Source organism: Lotus japonicus, chromosome 6 (genome assembly GCF_012489685.1).
Source record: "Lotus japonicus ecotype B-129 chromosome 6, LjGifu_v1.2".
NCBI lineage: Eukaryota > Viridiplantae > Streptophyta > Magnoliopsida > Fabales > Fabaceae > Lotus > Lotus japonicus.
Genome location: NC_080046.1, coordinates 42,586,468 through 42,603,619, shown reverse-complemented (window position 1 = coordinate 42,603,619; position 17,152 = coordinate 42,586,468). Strand labels below are relative to the sequence as shown.

The 17,152-nt window shown below is 40.0% G+C and overlaps 1 pseudogene; it reads left to right on the top strand.

Annotated features, from left to right (window-relative positions):
• Window positions 1–762: 762 nt before the first annotated feature.
• Window positions 763–4,096, top strand: LOC130726137 (disease resistance protein RPM1-like; annotated as a pseudogene).
• Window positions 4,097–17,152: the final 13,056 nt, after the last annotated feature.

Below are 17,152 nucleotides of genomic sequence, written 5' to 3'. Positions count from 1 at the left end.
TGTAATACATCCAAGAAGACTGAAAATTTTACTGATAAACATGTCAGGAAACTTATAAACTAAATACAATAATATGATTATATGGTCCAAGTCGGTAGTCATTGTTTAAAAAGGCTTATATAGTTAAATCCTTTTATAGTCTCACATATTTAAACATATAAATACTTCAACAAGTATATACTTTTATATAGTTTTAAGAAATCTAATGAAAATAATAAAATAAAAATATGTTTACTTAAATAAGCTGGCATGTTAGGCTTGTAAAGCCTTTTGGTGTGGCTCAAGACTGACCTTTTTAGCTAAATAGACTTTTAAAAAAACTTTGGTCTTATCTATTTAGTAATTTGGCCTAGCCTGGCCTGCCTGACCTGAGCCTGATGTAGGCTAGGTCAGAGGCCCTTGTCAGCGGCGTGAGCTACTTCCATTGAACTTCCCGATCGCAATCCAATAATGATTCACTAACCGTACAAAATGAAAACTTTTTTGTTCAGAATTTTGCTTTGAATTTTCGTACGGATTGAGCAATAATCCACGCAAAGTGGTTTAATATACAAATATTTCTTAAAATCTATTATATCAAAAATTTCTTGCAAATGTTCTTACGACATTTTCCTGCGAATATTTTTGAAGCAAAATCCAAAAAAGTAAGTTTTTTTATGCCGGCACTATAAGGTTAGCGTTGTTGTTAGTAAACCATTATTGATTCCAATCAGCACGTTACTCAAAGTTATTTAAACGCAAGTTGTTCTGAACTTTTGAACAACAAATACTACTAAAGAATGACCAAGGAAGCTCAAAGTCTTCGATCCTCAGGCTCAAAGACTTCACGCGTTAGAAAACTTGAAGGACATACACGATTCCCCTCATCTCTCAATTGAGCTAGACTACTAAAATGGTGGAAATTGCAATCTTATTCCGGGAAGGGTCGAATTTGATCAAGGGTGAATCAAAAGTTGCTGGCATGGAAGATAAACTAGAAAGAATTCAAGCCTTCATCCATGATGCAGAAAGAGTGGCTGAAGCTGAAGGAGACATTAAGACAAGGGTGAAAGAGCTGAAAGAAGCATATTTTCGCTTGGAAGATGCCATGGATGAGTGTATGATCCGTGAGGAACAGCAACCTCGTGATCCTGGATGTGTAGCCTTGCTTTGTGGGGTTCTGACTTCATCAAGACTTTGATGCTTCGTCTTCAAATAGATCATGAGAATCAGGTCATTGAATCAAGTGTTCGTGAAATCAAGAAGAGGTGTCCGGTCATTGAATCAAGTCAAGTGTTCGGGAAATCGAGGAGAGGTGTCTGGTCATTGAACCAAGTGTTCGTGAAATCGAGGAGAGGAGTGGCTCCCTAATCCGTTCTTACTCGGAAGATGAAGGACCATCCACATTGCTGAACCTTGGACATGCTCCTCTTTACATGGAGGAAGCTGAAAATCTGAGCTTTGGAGATGAGAGTGATAAATTGATTACCTGGCTCGTCACCGGAGGAGTAGAGCGCACCGTCATCTCTGTTGTCGGAATGGGAGGACAAGGTAAAACCACACTTGCCAGGAAAGTGTATCACAGCCAGAAGGTGGTTCAGCAGTTTGATTGTCACGCTTGGATCACGGTCTCTCAGTCCTACACCATAGAAGGGTTGTTGAGAGACATGTTGCAGCAGCTTACTCCCTATGATGTTTTTACAATGGATCTATCGCCATTGATTCATGCAGTGTCAAACTGCTTGAAGCAAAAGAGGTATGTTATCGTGTTTGATGATGTGTGGGACACACAGTTTTGGGATACAATTCAATTTGTTGCAATTGATAATAAAAATGGAAGTTGGGTATTATTCACAACAAGGGACCGGGATGTTGCATTGTCTTGTAGAAAATTTTCTCGTGTCCAAGTGCATGAGTTGCACCCTTTAACTTTTGAGCAATCTTTGGACTTGTTCTACAAGACAGCATTCCGGAATGACTTTGACAGAGGTAGTCCAGAAGAGCTTAAGTATATATCCGAGGACATTGTTAAAAAATGTGGTGGTTTACCTATAGCAATTGTGACTGTTGCTGGTGTTTTATCTTACAAAGAGAGAAACACATTTGAATGGGAAGATTTTAGTCAAAATCTAAGTTCAAGGCTTGAGAATGATTTGGATCCTATTGTAGCAATAATTGGTCTCAGTTATGATGACTTGCCTTACAATCTAAAGACGTGCTTGTTATATTTGGGATTGTATCCTCAAGATAATGAAATCAAATCAAAAAGATTAATTCGGCAATGGATAGCTGAAGGATTTATCAAAAGAGAAGATGGAAAAACTTTGGAGGAAGTTGGTCAAGGGTATTTAACACAATTAATATATAGAAATTTATTGCAAGTATCTTCCTTCGGCATTGATGGCAGAGCTAAGGGTTTTCGTCTTAATGACCTGGTATATCAGATGATCCTTAGTAGGAATGAGTATGACGACGGGAGTTTTTTCGCAATGTATTACTGAAGGTGGTACACCATACTTAAATGAGAAAACTCGGCGGCTATCAATTCAAACCATTCCCAATGATTTAAAGTCATTTCCCGAAGGCTCTCTGGTTCGTTCACTGCTTTTTTTCATTGTAAATGGATTCTCTGAATCCGTCTTGAGGCTAATCCTTTCCAAATACAAGTTGTTGAAGGTGCTTGATTTTGAAAATGCAAATGCAAGGCTGTCTTGTTTTCCTGAAAATTTGGGGGATCTAATCCTCTTGAAGTATTTAAGCTTGAGAAATACTGGGATACAAAGTCTTCCAAAATCCATTGATAATCTCCACAACTTGGAAACCTTGGATCTAAGGCAAACAAATGTGAATGAGATGCTAAAGGAGGTTAGCAATCTTACAAAGCTGAGACATCTTCTGGGCAATAGAATGCCTTGGACTCAATTGAAGGATGGTATTGGAGGTATGACATCTCTTCAAACGCTCAGTGAAGTGCAAATAGATGATGATGAAGTAGAGCCAATCATAGAGCTGGGAGAACTGAACAAGATGAGGAAGTTAAGCCTAATTGATGTGAGGGAAGAGCAGGTAAGTCATTTATTATCCTCCATTAATGAGATGCGGCACTTGGAGAAACTATACATTGAAGCTAAATCAAAAGATGCAGCTATTGATTTGCGCTTACTTTCATACCGACCATTGCTTCGAAAGCTTCGCCTAAAAGCCAAGTTAAGCAAGTTGCCTGCATGGATCCCAAGGCTTCCTAATCTTGTTGAGTTGAGCTTGTCACACTCCAAGTTAATTGATGATCCATTGCAACCACTGAAAGATTTGCCAAATTTGTTCCGGCTCAATCTCGCAAATGATTCATATGAAGGTGAAAGTCTGCATTTTCAAGAAGGAGGGTTTTGGAGGCTGAAGGAACTAGGCCTCAGATATTTGCCTAAATTGAACTCCATCACCATCGGCCAAGGAGCGCTGCGTTCTCTGAAGGAACTCAGATTGATGAGTATCCCCCAACTCAAGACAGCACCCGAGGGCATTCAATACTTGGCGAAACTTGAAGTTCTCAATATGTATTTCATGCCTAATGAATTTACGCAGAGCATGACAGAGCTCACAAAGGATATGAATTTAAGAAAATAGAAGGTACGCTAGCTTTTTTTTTCCCCTTCCAATCAATTGTGGAAAGATTTCCTGTTAGATAAACTCAAAATATTTTCTCTACTTGTGCCTCTCATTTCATGCTATATTTTTCATTTTTTATTCTACATTAGTGGATTGAAAATTAAGGATAAAAATGTCTAGTAAGCTATGACAAATTATGTGCTATTATTCTGAGCATCAAGAGCTAATCAGTTTTAGTTGTGATTTTTTCATTATCAAGATTACTAATATTCTGCTCTGAATTGGTAGGGAATGGGCTTCCACTTCTATGGCATTCAATTTCTTCAAGTGGCGTTTCACAAGAATGGTGTTTTGTGTTTCTTTCTCTGCTTTGGCACTTATGTGGAGTTGTTACTCTTCAATAAAAGTATGTAAAATAAAACCTTGAATAAGTGAGTGATTCAAGAGATTTGTTCTCTTGATTCAACTCGTTTGTGATGTATCACGTGTGCAAAATAAGTGTTTTCTGTTTCATGGATTGTAGTAAGATGTTATTTCCGATTGGAATATGTCTGTCTAATTTGGATTCAGGAAATTCATGTAATTTATTTGCTTTTTCAATTGATCAACAACAAAAAGTAACTAAGAATTCTCGCCCTCGCTCTCACCATGGGAGATACGAGTGACGACCGAAATGAGATTCAGATGGAGAATTCTGTTGATGCGCAGGAGACTACGAAGGAGAAGGCGGTACCACCGCCATGAAAACCCACGTTCAAGGAGAAAGTCCTTGGAGCTAAGCCTGTTTCAATCCCGGAAGAGGTTGATTTGTTAGAATCAGGGGTGATGATGATGGACTTGGTCGAAGGAAACCGGCTATTTCTGTCCTTTGATTTTGAGGAGAACGCATACAAGACTATATGCCATCCATGGGAAGACTGCTTGGTAATCAAGTTGCTAGGCAAGAAGATTGGCTATCGACTCTTGTGTGAAAGGTTGGGATCCTTGTGGAGACTTGCTGGCAGCTTTGAAGGCTTTGAAGTTCACAATGGTTACTTCTACGTGAAGTTTGATTCTCAAGAGGAGAAGGTAAAAGTTCTAACGGGGGCACCATGGATTTTTTATCATTATTTGTCGGTGAAACCCTGGACACCAGACTTTGTGGCAGCGAATCCTAAGATCAATACCACGGTTGTATGGGTGCGTATACCTGGGCTAGGGCTCCAGTTCTACCATAGGAAAATCCTGATGGCATTGGCCAAGGGAGTAGGTAAACCACTCAAGGTGGATATGAACACGGTGGACATGCATAAGGGAAGGTTTGCATGTGTATGTGTAGAAATTGACCTGAACCAACCGGTGGTGGGAATGATCCGGCCACGTGGAACTTGGTATAAGGTGGAATATGAAGGTCTTCACTTGCTGTGTGGGTCTCGCGGTTACTATGGGCACTTGACTCGCAATTGCACTACCGTTCAGGTGTAAAATCAGCCTACGTCGGCGGCAGACATAACCCCTACGGCGACATTAGTCCAAGAAGAGGAGGCGGCGCTAGTTGCCAAAACTACTGAGGGCCCATAAGGCCTCACAAACCCTAGCGAGGGGAGTGGCGTAATTCCAAGAAAAATTAATATACCAGATAAATGTCCAAGTTCAGCGCATGGAGAGTGGCTGAAAGTGGAAAGAAGGAAGAATAAACCAAAAAGGTGGCATCAGTCAAGGAGGATTCCATGCACTCTGACGGAAAAGGAAGTAAATCCAAAGTTACAAGTAGTAAGGCTGATAATAACAAGAAAGGTGGAAACCAAATCCCCAGAGATTTCTCACCTTTCCAAACCAATGATATTTCCTATTCTAGTGACTCAACACAATACCGTAAACGCCCTCGCAATAATAAGGTATTGACACTGGATAATAATGGTGCTAGGAATGGAGATGGAGGCACGAAAACAAAGTCGACGCCTGCAACCAGTAGCATAAGTAAAAATCGCAGAATTTGCAAAGAGATCAGATGAGGAAGGTGGTGTTACCTCAAGCTCCCTCGTCGGCCAAGGAGACGACAGATGACTATTTAGCCCGAGTTGGGGTCACTAGTACCGCGCGTGAAGTGGTGCTTTTGAGTCCTGTTATCAATCCGGGTTTTGGAGATGGTGCTGCAAGTAATGATTTGTTCTCAGCATCTAAGGATAGAAGAATTATTGGCAACATTGTGTTGCCTAAGGAAGTGGTGTTCAAATAATCGGGTGGGGTATGAGGTCTTTCCTCGGCCTTTTTTCTCCTCAAAGTGTTTCTCATGTTAGGCTTTGAAGATTTACCTGTGTTCATGTGGAACATAAGAGGAGCGATGAATGCTAATTCCAAATTAGCATTGAAGGAATTTATCCGTGGGTCTAAACAAGATGTCTTGATTCTAGTAGAAACACACTGCCAGTTTCATTGGACAACTAATGAAATTTTGGTTCCCGTATGGCAGATGTTCTACGCGATGCTGGGACAATTGCTTCGACAATTGCACAACAGTAAACAATACAAGCATAAAATAAACAAAGCACAACACCAAAGTTGTTAACCCAGTTCGGTGAAACTTCACCTACGTCTAGAGGGTTTTCACCGAAAGAAAGGAAATCCACTATCTCAAGATGTAGGAACTACAGACACTCATGAACACCACAACTCATAGTTCTCTTCCTAATCTACCCAGTGTATTTCTACTTAGTATATCGACCTAAGTATGAGAGCCGCTCTCACTTTCTCTCAACCACTGTCACAGTGATTGGTAAGAACAACAACAATCAGAGTTTAACACTCAACAAACACAGAACACAACCTTGCTTTATAGAATCAGTGAGCAAGGTTTGTTCACAACAAACACATGGACTAAGACAAATAACAACCCTAAAACACTTGATCTGTTTCTCTCAAAACCTTCAGTCCGTCTTCACGTTTTAGATCTTCATATATATATGCTTCAGCAGCCACACTAGGGTTTCCAGAGGCTGAAGCAAGCAGTCCAACAGCAGCAAATCAGAACGCAATCTTCCATAAATGTTGATTGCGTTCACAAGTCAATCATCACAAACACAATAGGAATCAATCCCTTAATCAGAGATTATTCCAACAATAAAACCAGCTCATAAATAGCTACTTAAGGCGTAAGTAATCACAATAAACTCTTCAGTAGATTTCCAGGGCACACATAAGCACTCCAAGTAAGGGCTAATGTCCTGTGCTACACGTATGCAGATGTCACAACATCTGCTTCGACATCAGGTTGTTCTTGACAAAATGCAAGACAACCAAAAGTAACAACAACTAATTTCTGGAGCACTAATGGCTACTCCTTGGCGTGTATCGAGGAGGCTCGTGGGCAAAGCGGAGGCATTTGGGTTTTGTTACACCAAGGCAGTAAAGCTACCGTTCAGAGTGTGGACTTGCATCCTCAAGTGGTCACTTTTACGTTGCTAGTGGGGCCTTATACTTGGACTTGCTCCGCTGTATACGCAAGTCCAATTCCAGGAAGGCGTGTGGAGCTTTGGGATCATTTGCAGTATTTGAGAAATATTATCACAACACCATGGTTAGTGCTTCTACCCTCTAAGGTTCGAGGAGGGGTCTTTAACCCTAATCGAGCTTTGCAATTTGGTTGATCGAGCGGTGGGTAATGTTGATTGGAGACATGCTTTTCCAGAAGGTTATGTTGAAGTGCTGATAAGTGCCAAATTTACGTGTTTTTCATTATCATTATTTGCACTTATTTGACCAGTATGTTTGCATTGTTGATCATTTTATCCCCTAAGTGGGAGGAATCATGTACGTATGGTGAGAAAATGAGAAAAGAAGTCAAGGATTTGGTTGCTGAGAAAAAGCAACTTCAGAGTAATAACTCCAGCTTGCCAGAAGAAGTAAAGACCATCAGCAAGTTGCGTGAGGAGAATGAGAAACTTCAGATCACTAATGCAAAACTACAAGAGGAGGTAACATTACTGAACTCAAAGCTTGAAGGTATGACAAAGTCTATTCGTATGATGAATAATAGTACTAATGTGTTAGAGGAGATTCTGGAAGTTGGGAAAACAGTTGGAGATATGGAAGGGATAGGCTTCAGCTACAAGAATGCAAATAAGTCTGCTTCATCTGAAAAGCAAACTAAGCAATCAATGCCAGACCCAATGTTGCATCATTCTGTACGACATGTGTACCCTCAGTTCAGAAAATCCAAGAAATCTCCTTGGAGATGTCATCACTGTGCCAAACTTGGTCATATAAGGCCCTACTGTTACAAGCTATATGGATATCCTCATTCTCATGATCAACCAAGGACTAATCCACAAATAGCTCCAGCAAGGAAAGAGTGGAAACCAAGAGGGCTTGAAGAGAAGGAGAAGAAATATATTGTGAAGGCTCCTAGGCATTTTCTCAGGACCAACAAGGATGTTGATGTTGTACTGGATAAGAAGGAAGGAAAGAAGGAAAGTCTGTGTCCCAAGACAAGATCTCTGAAATGGAAGAAAGTTCATGTTAGTGATTCAAAGGAATGTTGAACCATATGTGAAGGACATTATGCCTTCTGCTAGGAAAAAGGTAAGTGACAAGAGAGTTGCTGTGAATGTTTCCCCTGCTCCTCTAGAAAATGTGTTATTTCATCCTGAAGCAAGTGTTCAGAAGTGGAAATGTGTTTGTCAGGGAAAGATTGCTTGTGAGAGAGAGTGTAGTCAAGAAGCTCAGGAGTGCAAGGAGATCATGGACTTTCTTGCTGAAGTTGGTCTGCAATAACTCTATGACCATCTGTTATGTGTACTGTTCTGTGCACAAAGTGTACTTTCCTGAAGCACCTTTGCCAAATTTGTGTTAAAAAGGGGGAGTAGTTTGATTGTTTGTGTTGCTGTGAAGACTATGTTTTCTATTTGGTTGCTTTGGTCTGTAATAACTTGAAGACACTTTCAAGACAAGGCAAGTACCTGGGTGTGTAGTACTCCAAGCTGCTACTGTTCAAGTTGCTACTGGTTTACTGGTTTACACTTGCTGGATAGTTAGTATGTTCTGCTTCTATGTTCTTTGTTCCAACTATGCCTTTTAGAGTATGATTGTTGTTGGTATGGATGCATCATTTGAGGGGGAGTCTACTGCTAAGGGGGAGCTTTGGTTCTCTATGTTTACCCTCTCTGATCTGTGAGTTGTTTTAGACAAAATTTGACAACGGGGGAGATTGATCGAACATTTTGTCTTGCATTTTGTCAAAAATAACTGATTGTCGAAGCAGATGTCGTGGCATCTGATTTCGTGAAGCTAGGACATCAGTCCTTTGCTTAAGTTTGATTTTGTGGGCCCTTGAAGATTTTATGAAGATATGTTTTTATAGTTACTTGAAGATCAAGTAGCTGTTCCAAAAGGGTTTTGATTTGTGGGTTGTTATTTGTTGAAACAATCTTTGATAAAAGATTTGTTTCTATCTTTACTTGGGAAAAAACACAACAAGATCTTTGGAGATTCTGTTTTGATTTGATTATTGTTGCAATCTGTTACTTCAGCCCAAGCAAACCCTAGTGTCATTGTTGCTGCTGCTGAAGTATATAAAAAGGGATGAAGACCTAAAGCTTGAGGACCACCGAAGCTAATAGAGAAATATCAAGTGTTTTAGGATTGTTCATTGTTCTTTATCCTTGTTTCTTGTGAACAAACTTTGCTCCCTGATTCTATAAAGCAAAGTTGTGTTCTGTGTTCTTTGATTCTTCAAACTCTGATTGTTTATTGTTGTTACCAATCACTGTGGCAGTGATTGAGAGAAAGTGAGAGGGGCTCTCATACTTAGGTTGAGATACTAAGTAGAAATACACTAGGTAGATTAGGAAGTGAACTATGAACTGTGGTGTTCATGAGTGTCTGTAATTCCTGAATCTTGAGATAGTGAATTTCCTTTCTTTGGGTGCAAACCCTCCAGACGTAGGTGAAAGTTTTTTCACTGAACTGGGTTACAAATCCTCTGTGTTCTTCTTTATTATTTTGCCGGTTTTACTTACTGTTAGTCAGTTGTCGAACCGGTTGTCCCAGCATCGCGTAGAACATTTGTCTTGTGCGAGAACCGTAATTACAAAAAAAGTTCACTAATTTATAAATAGATCGGAAGGTTGATATGAATTAGTGTATGCTTAGTTAAATGAAGGTAGAACACCTATGTCTTAGGTCACAATTTGTGTGTTAAAGTTTTGCTTTATGTGCTTCAAGTATCAGTGATTTGCGTTAGATTTCCGAGGACTAGCATGAGATCGGGAGATAATTGCGGGTCCTGTTCAAGAGAGAAACCACTCACTGAACCAATTGTCTTAAGGTGAGAATATCTTAGGTAAGAGCAATAGTGGATTTCCACGTGACAGGTGGGGTTCTGAGTTCTGACAGGAGTTTCCGGGTGACAACGGGGATTCACAAGCTTAGGGTACCTTGTTTTAGGATAGATAGATTATTGGGAATGTCTTTGAGTGATAATTTGAGCTTTAGTGTTCTTTTTTGTTTTCTAGATGGTAAGGGATTATGTCTAGGAATTCCAACTGATAGATTCACCTAGGCTAGGGATAGTTAGGTGGATAGCTCTCGGCATCATAAATGAAATGAACCATTACAAAAGTGTTTGAGTTGAAAGCAATTAGAGGATTAGGTGAATGCATTCTAAATATGTTTTCTTCTTCGTTGTCTCTGTAAACTTTCTTTTACCGCTTTCTTATATTAAAATTCACAAAAACAATTTATCAAACATCTTTTTATCCGCTCAGATCAATGTTTAACTGGTGGAACTAATGTTCACATAATCCCTGAGGATGATAAACTTGTATCTACTTTACTACGATTGAATAATAAGGGTTTGGTTCCAAAGCAGTACAAACAACAAGGAAAAAACCTTTATCAAGTGTTGACTCGGATGTTCTCGGATCATAATCCTATTTTAGTTAAATGTGATGCTCATTCTTCGGTCCCCCATGATCGTCCATTATGTTTCTTAGCTTCTTGGACAACCCATGATCAGTACAAACAGGTAAATTCTATTGCTTGAAGGGTTCCAGGTGGTGATATCCAGGCGAATCTCTCTCAGATACAGGTTGATTCGTTATCCTTTAATGAGCAGATTTTTTGCAATATTTTTAGACGTAAAAGAAGGGTGGAGGGTAATTCTTCGATCCCCCATGATCGTCCATTCTGTTTCAGAGCTTCTTGGACAACTCATGATCAGTACAAGCAGGTAAATTCTAATGCTTGGAGGGCTCCATGTGGTGATATCCAGGCGAAATTCTCTCGGGTACATGTTGATTCGTTATCTTTTAATGAGCAGATTTTTGGCAATATTTTTAGACGTAAAAGAAGGGTGGAGGGTCGGCTTAAAGGAGTTCAATGTGAATTGGATTCAATGATCACTTCTAGCTTGCTACAATTGGAGCGTAGTCTTCAAGAGGAATATGGTATAATCTTGCGTCAGGAGGAATTACTGTGGTATCAAAAATCACGGGAACAGTGGGTGAAATTTGGTGATAGGAACACAACTTTCTTTCACACACAGACAATCATTCGTAGAAAGCGGAACAAAATTCATAGGCTTCGGCTTAATGGCGATTGGTGTACTGACGATGTACTGCTCCGGGAAGGGGCAATTGATTTTTATAAGTCTTTGTTTCGCAGGTATGGAACTATACAACATGAACCCTTCCATGCAAGGAACGTGCCAAAAATTTCTGAGAACTGCAAGAGAGCTCTTATAGCGCCAGTCACTAAAGCGGAGGTTCGGACATCTTTGATGTCTATGAAATCATATAAAGCGTCGGGACCAGATGGTTTTCAGCTTGTGTTCTTTAAAACCTACTGGGATATTGTGGGGGATGACGTTTGGAAGATTGTTCAGGACGCGTTCACAACAGGCATGATTGATCCAACCCTTGCTGAAGCGCTGTTAGTTCTTATTCCTAAGGTGGACTTGCCTACCCAAATTAAGGAATTCCGCCCCATAGGCTTATGTAATGTTATCTATAAAATCATAACTTAAGTCTTTGTGGGTCGTCTTCAACCGTTTCTAGAGCATATTATAGGCCCTTTGCAATCCATTTTTATCCTCGGTCGAGGCACTATAGATAATGTTATTCTGGCACAAGAGGTGGTGCATTTCATGGAGAACTCTAGAGCAAAGAATGAATCTCTAGCAATGAAGATTGATTTGGAGAAGGCTTATGACAAATTAGAGTGGAATGTTTTGGAGGATACTCTTCGAGACTTCAATTTTCCGGAGGTAACCATTAATCTAGTGATGTGTTGTGTGCGGTCCTCTTATGTTTCTATTCTTTGGAATGGAGATCGGCTTCCAAGCTTCAAAACGGATAGAGGGCTTTGTCAAGGCGATCTGCTGTCCTCCCTATCTTTTTGTGTTTTGCATGGAAAAACTCTCGATCTGGATTCAGAGAGCGGTTGAGGAGAAGGATTGGATTCCTATTTCGATTTCCCGAGGAGGACCTTCTCTATCTCATATTTTGTTTGCTGATGATGTTCTGTTGTTCTATATAGCCAAGGATAGCCAGCTTCGGAATATTGCTCAGATTCTAGATGGCTTTAGTCGTAGCTCCGGGTTGATTGTGAATGTGCAAAAATCTAAAGCAGTGTGCTCAAAGGGTGTCACTAGAGGCGATCAGAGACGTTTGGCTGCTGCTAGTCCCATTCCCATTGTCCATAATTTAGGGAAATATTTGGGGTTTCCTTTGCATGCAAGAAGACCTGCTCACACTCAGTTCCAGTTCCTTCTGGATCAGATTCAAAGGAGGTTATCAGCATGGAAAACTCGCTTGTTCGGTTATCAGTGGTCACGGCGTTACCGACTTATATTACTCAAACAGCTTGGCTCCCGTGCAAAACTACTCAATTGATTAACCGTGCTACCAAGAATTTTATTTGGTCCTCTTCTTCTTCTGAGCGAGGATGGCATTTGGTTGATTGTGACACTGTTAAAAAGGATAGGAAGGAAGGTGGCCTTGGCGTTAGGGATGTGGTGACAGCCAACACAACAGTACTTGGTAAATCAGTATGGTCCCTTCTTCATCAACCAGAAAAACTGTGGGTACAAATTGTGACTCATAAGTATTTGCAGCAAAATAACATTCTCTTTGTTCCTGCTGCTCGTAATGCTTCATCGTTTTGGAAGGGCTTTTTGAAAGCTCGCGACTAGTTGAAGGAGGGGTTCTCGTATAAGCTAGGGAATGGAGCGACTTCTCTCTGGTTCGATGATTGGTCGGGTTTTGGAGCTCTGGGCAAAGCTGTTCCAGCGGTTCACATTTTCGATACGACCCATCAATTGCAGCACCTGATTCAGGAAGGCAATTGGAATTGTTCCATGTTGTACACGTCGATCCCTGTCGAATATCAGGAGAGATTGAGAGATATTGCTCCAGTTCTGGATGCCCATTTGCGTGACGTGTGGACTTGGAAGCCATGTACTACGGGTGTATACTCAGCGTCGTCGGTGTATCAATGGATGCATAAGCCAGTTTTTGGTCCGAATCCGCTAAATGATTGGAGTAACATTTGGAAGCTAAAAGTTCCTGAGAAAATCAAGCTTTTTGTCTGGCTCTTTCTCTATGTTGCTACCCAGGTGAATGCTCACCGGTATCGTTGCCATCTTGCTCATTCTCCAGGTTGTGCGCGCTGCTCTTGTAGCTTGGAAGATAATTTGCATGCTCTTTGGGATTGCCCGCATGCCAGGGAGGTATGGCTCTCTTTTAATGCGCAGCGCTGGCCGGGCTTATTCTCCTCAACGGTGCAAGAGGTTCAGACGCTTCTTAGGGGACAACATATCAGCTTGTTCCTCGCGGTGCTTTGGAGGCAATGGAGGTGAGGAATGAAGTTATGCTAGGTGACAAACGATGGATGGTTGCTCATGTTTGTGATGAAATTAGAAGAGATCTGGATGAGTACGAGTGTTGGCTTGGTGGGGATAATGGTCCGGTGACGGTGCCGCCTCGCGTTATTCACTGGAAGCCTCCGTCGAACGGGTTTATCTCTTTGATGGTGGATGGAGCCTATAAACCTATGCACAACCGTATGGGAATGGGGGGTCTTGCTCGGGACTCTTCAGGAACCTGGCTAGGAGGATTTTATGCAGGAAATTTTGGTGGGGATCTGTTATACGCTGAAATGCAAGCGTTGGCAATGGGATTGCGATTCCTATGGAGGAAGAATTGGAGGAAAATTATAGTTAGAATGGATTGTCTTGTGGTGGTTAAGATGGTTGGGAAGCGAGGCATTGACTGTCATCGTTATGGTAGCTTATTGATGGACATTCATCTGCTCCTTGCCAGAAATTGGGAGATCAAAGTTGTCCATGCTCCTCGTGAGGTAAATGCTCTGGCGGATGTCTTAGCTGGCTTGGGAGCAAGGTTACAGTGTGTTGTGGTAGATCTAGTTTCCCCTCCTGATGAAGTGTTAGCTCTTCTTCAGGAGGATTTAGTTGCTTTGTAGTTTTGCTGTTAATTTTCCTATGTACCAAAAAAAAAACACTTCATTGCTCATTTAATTATTTTCTTTTTTTAATCGGCCAACTTTTCCTTTTCGTGCTCTTTTTCTTGTAGATTATTGGCAACAAAACTAAGAAAAAATGTAATTTCTCTCATTCTCATCTATAAATGGAGGGGTTTCATACCTTTTTAGACTTCATTTATTATGATTTATCCGATAACAAACTTTTGCAATTTATCCCATTACTGTAAATAATGAACTAGAGGATTCTAAACCTTCCAATTTCAAAAGGGTACCGAAGCAACGCAAAAAAAATGCAATACATGTCCCCTTCATTCTAAAATCTACCATAACATTTTATGACTAGTATTTTTTTGAGAATTTGCGAAAAAGGTATGCTTTGAAGATCAAATGAAAAACAACTAGTTCTTTCATGTTGATATCCCATATCATGAATGTTAGGATCTAAATATTAAGGATTTAATTTATTTTAATTTAGGATTTTATCTTTTGTTTTAGGAACTAATATTGTATTTTAGGATGTTATCTTTTATTTTGGTTAGGATATCATCTTTATTTTTTAGAGGTAAAATTATCTTATCAGGATTAGTTTATTATAAATAGGAGTACCCTCCTTAGGTTAGAATCATGGATTAAGTATTTGATTTTGTAAGGGAACCCGCCCTTTTGGAGAAACTAGCCTCTTGTGTCTTTTATTTATCCTTATTATTTCAATAATATTAGTTTCTTATTCAGAAATACAAAAAGAGTATCCTTTATCATAATTTTATCTTTCGTTTCACCCGTTAGGATTTTCGGATCCTAACAATTGGTCTGATCTACCGGATCTGAATTCCGCCAGCCACCACCACGCACTCCTGCCAGATCCTCTTTGCCTCTACCGCAACCGCACCACTCTCAGCCACAGTTCACTGTAGCTGCCAGATCTGCCGCTTTCTGCTCCTGTTAAATAAAAAAGCTACAGTAACCGCGCTATAGTATCGCGTATTATTCATCCTGTTTTTGTTCAGGTTCCTCCATAATGGAGGAATGGCATGCTATTGTGCAAAAGTTTCCAAAGTTTGATGGGGTGAATATGGTGTCTTGCATCGCTCGAGCCGAAAAAATCTTCAAGGGACACCACTTGTAGGAGCAAGATAAGGTGCAATTGGCATTCGTTAGTATGGATGGAACAGCCACTCATTTGTTCTATTTTTGTTGTTATCATAATCTCGACCTTACTTGGAGTTCATTTATCTCGCTCTTGCTTCGATGTTTTGGTACCATTTTTGATAAGTTGCAATTTCTTAGACAAAGTGGCAGCGTTGCTTATGTGCGAGAATTTGAAGCTCTGGTGGTTCGAATTCAGAATCTTTATGAAGTCCAGTTGTTGAGATATTTTCTAATTGGCCTCAAACTCGAGATTTGTTATCGGGTGCGTTCTTTACGGCCTACCAATGTGTCGCACGTCACAGAGCTTGCACGAGATGTCGAATTCCGCCTTACTCAGGGATAACCACCGGCTGATGCAGTTTCTTTTCCTCCTCCTCCTCACAGCGAAGGGGAAATCGTTGCTAGTATTTCGGTGGAAGAAGTGGGCATACTCATGGAGGACTCAAGCGAAGACGTACTGAAGGAGGACTCAAGCAATCAACATGTTGCACTTACTTATGAGATTTATGATGAGTCCAAGCAAGACACTACTTTTCCTCTAGAAGGTCTCAAGAAGATGCTGCCAATATGTCTCACATCAGCACAATCTCTCTATGGTTGATGCTCAGTTGACAATGACTATGAATGCTATTATGCTTAAAAAGTTTGGCAATGCATGTGTTTCCAAACATCCGAGTACACAATTAACTATGGGCTATGTGGACAAAGATGACCACTCGATGCGAAAGGGCGAGCCCTCAATGCAGATGCAACTATGGGTCCTCAATGTGTTGTCCAAGCGACCTCCTCCAATGCCGCCAGATACGGACACTTGGACGGTTGTTGTTCTGGCACTTCACTAGGTTTGCCGCCTACAATGGGACCTGGGAGGAGAAGATTGGATCTACTATGTTACTTACAACCTTGAGGACAAGGTTGATTTTAGGGGGAAAGTATTGTTAGGATCTAAATATTAAGCATTTAATTTATTTTCATTTAGGATTCTATTTTTTGTTTTAGGAACTAATATTGTATTTTAGGACGTTATCTTTCATTTTGGTTAGGATATCTTCTTTATTTCTTAGAGGTAAAGTTGCCTTATTATGATTAGTTTATTATAAATAGGAGTACCCTCCTTAGGTTAGAATAATGGATTAATTATTTGATTTTGTAAGCGAACCAACTCTTTTGGAGGAACTAGCCTCTTGTATCTTTTTATTTATCCTTATTATTTCAATAATATTAGTTTCTTGTTCATAAAACACAAATATTTTCCTTTATCATAATTTTATCTTTCGTTTCACCACGTTAGGATTTTCGAATTCTAACAATGAACCAATCATCCCAAAAACTTAAGTTGTTGGGTAAATGACACATAAGTGATTATATTATATTTCTTACATCCCATAACTATTCAAAGGATCAAATAAGTTTTAACTTTTAAGTCCCCATTTTACACTCAGTTATATCTCTAAATAAAATTAAAAAGTTTTATTTTTGATAGGGGAAAAAGCTCTCATACATAAGCTTATTATTCACTTGAGAAAATACGCATATGTAAAGAGTGAAGAATTCATGTTTTCTGACCACCAGTAATTTTTAATTTCCAGGTAAGTTTTTATGAATTTTGTGTACTAAGGGTGACCTCAGTAGATGGTGAAAGACTAATCCATTTCAAAAGATACATATCACTTTAGTGGGTTTTGCCTCTCCCCAACATATTCATTTCCATAGGCAGGACCAATGTTTGGCCAAAAAAAAAAAGAACCCTTGGCAACATGCACTTTTTATGTATATCATGAGAGCTAACCTTACGCGAATGTGGATGTTCCGGCTTGAAACAAATGGATTTTGATTCATTAACAGATTAACACTCTTTTTCTCTTCCATCTCATTTTCTCCTTTTCCAATCACATCACCTATCATATCTTTCATTTCGCCTCCATTTCTTCAATTCTTC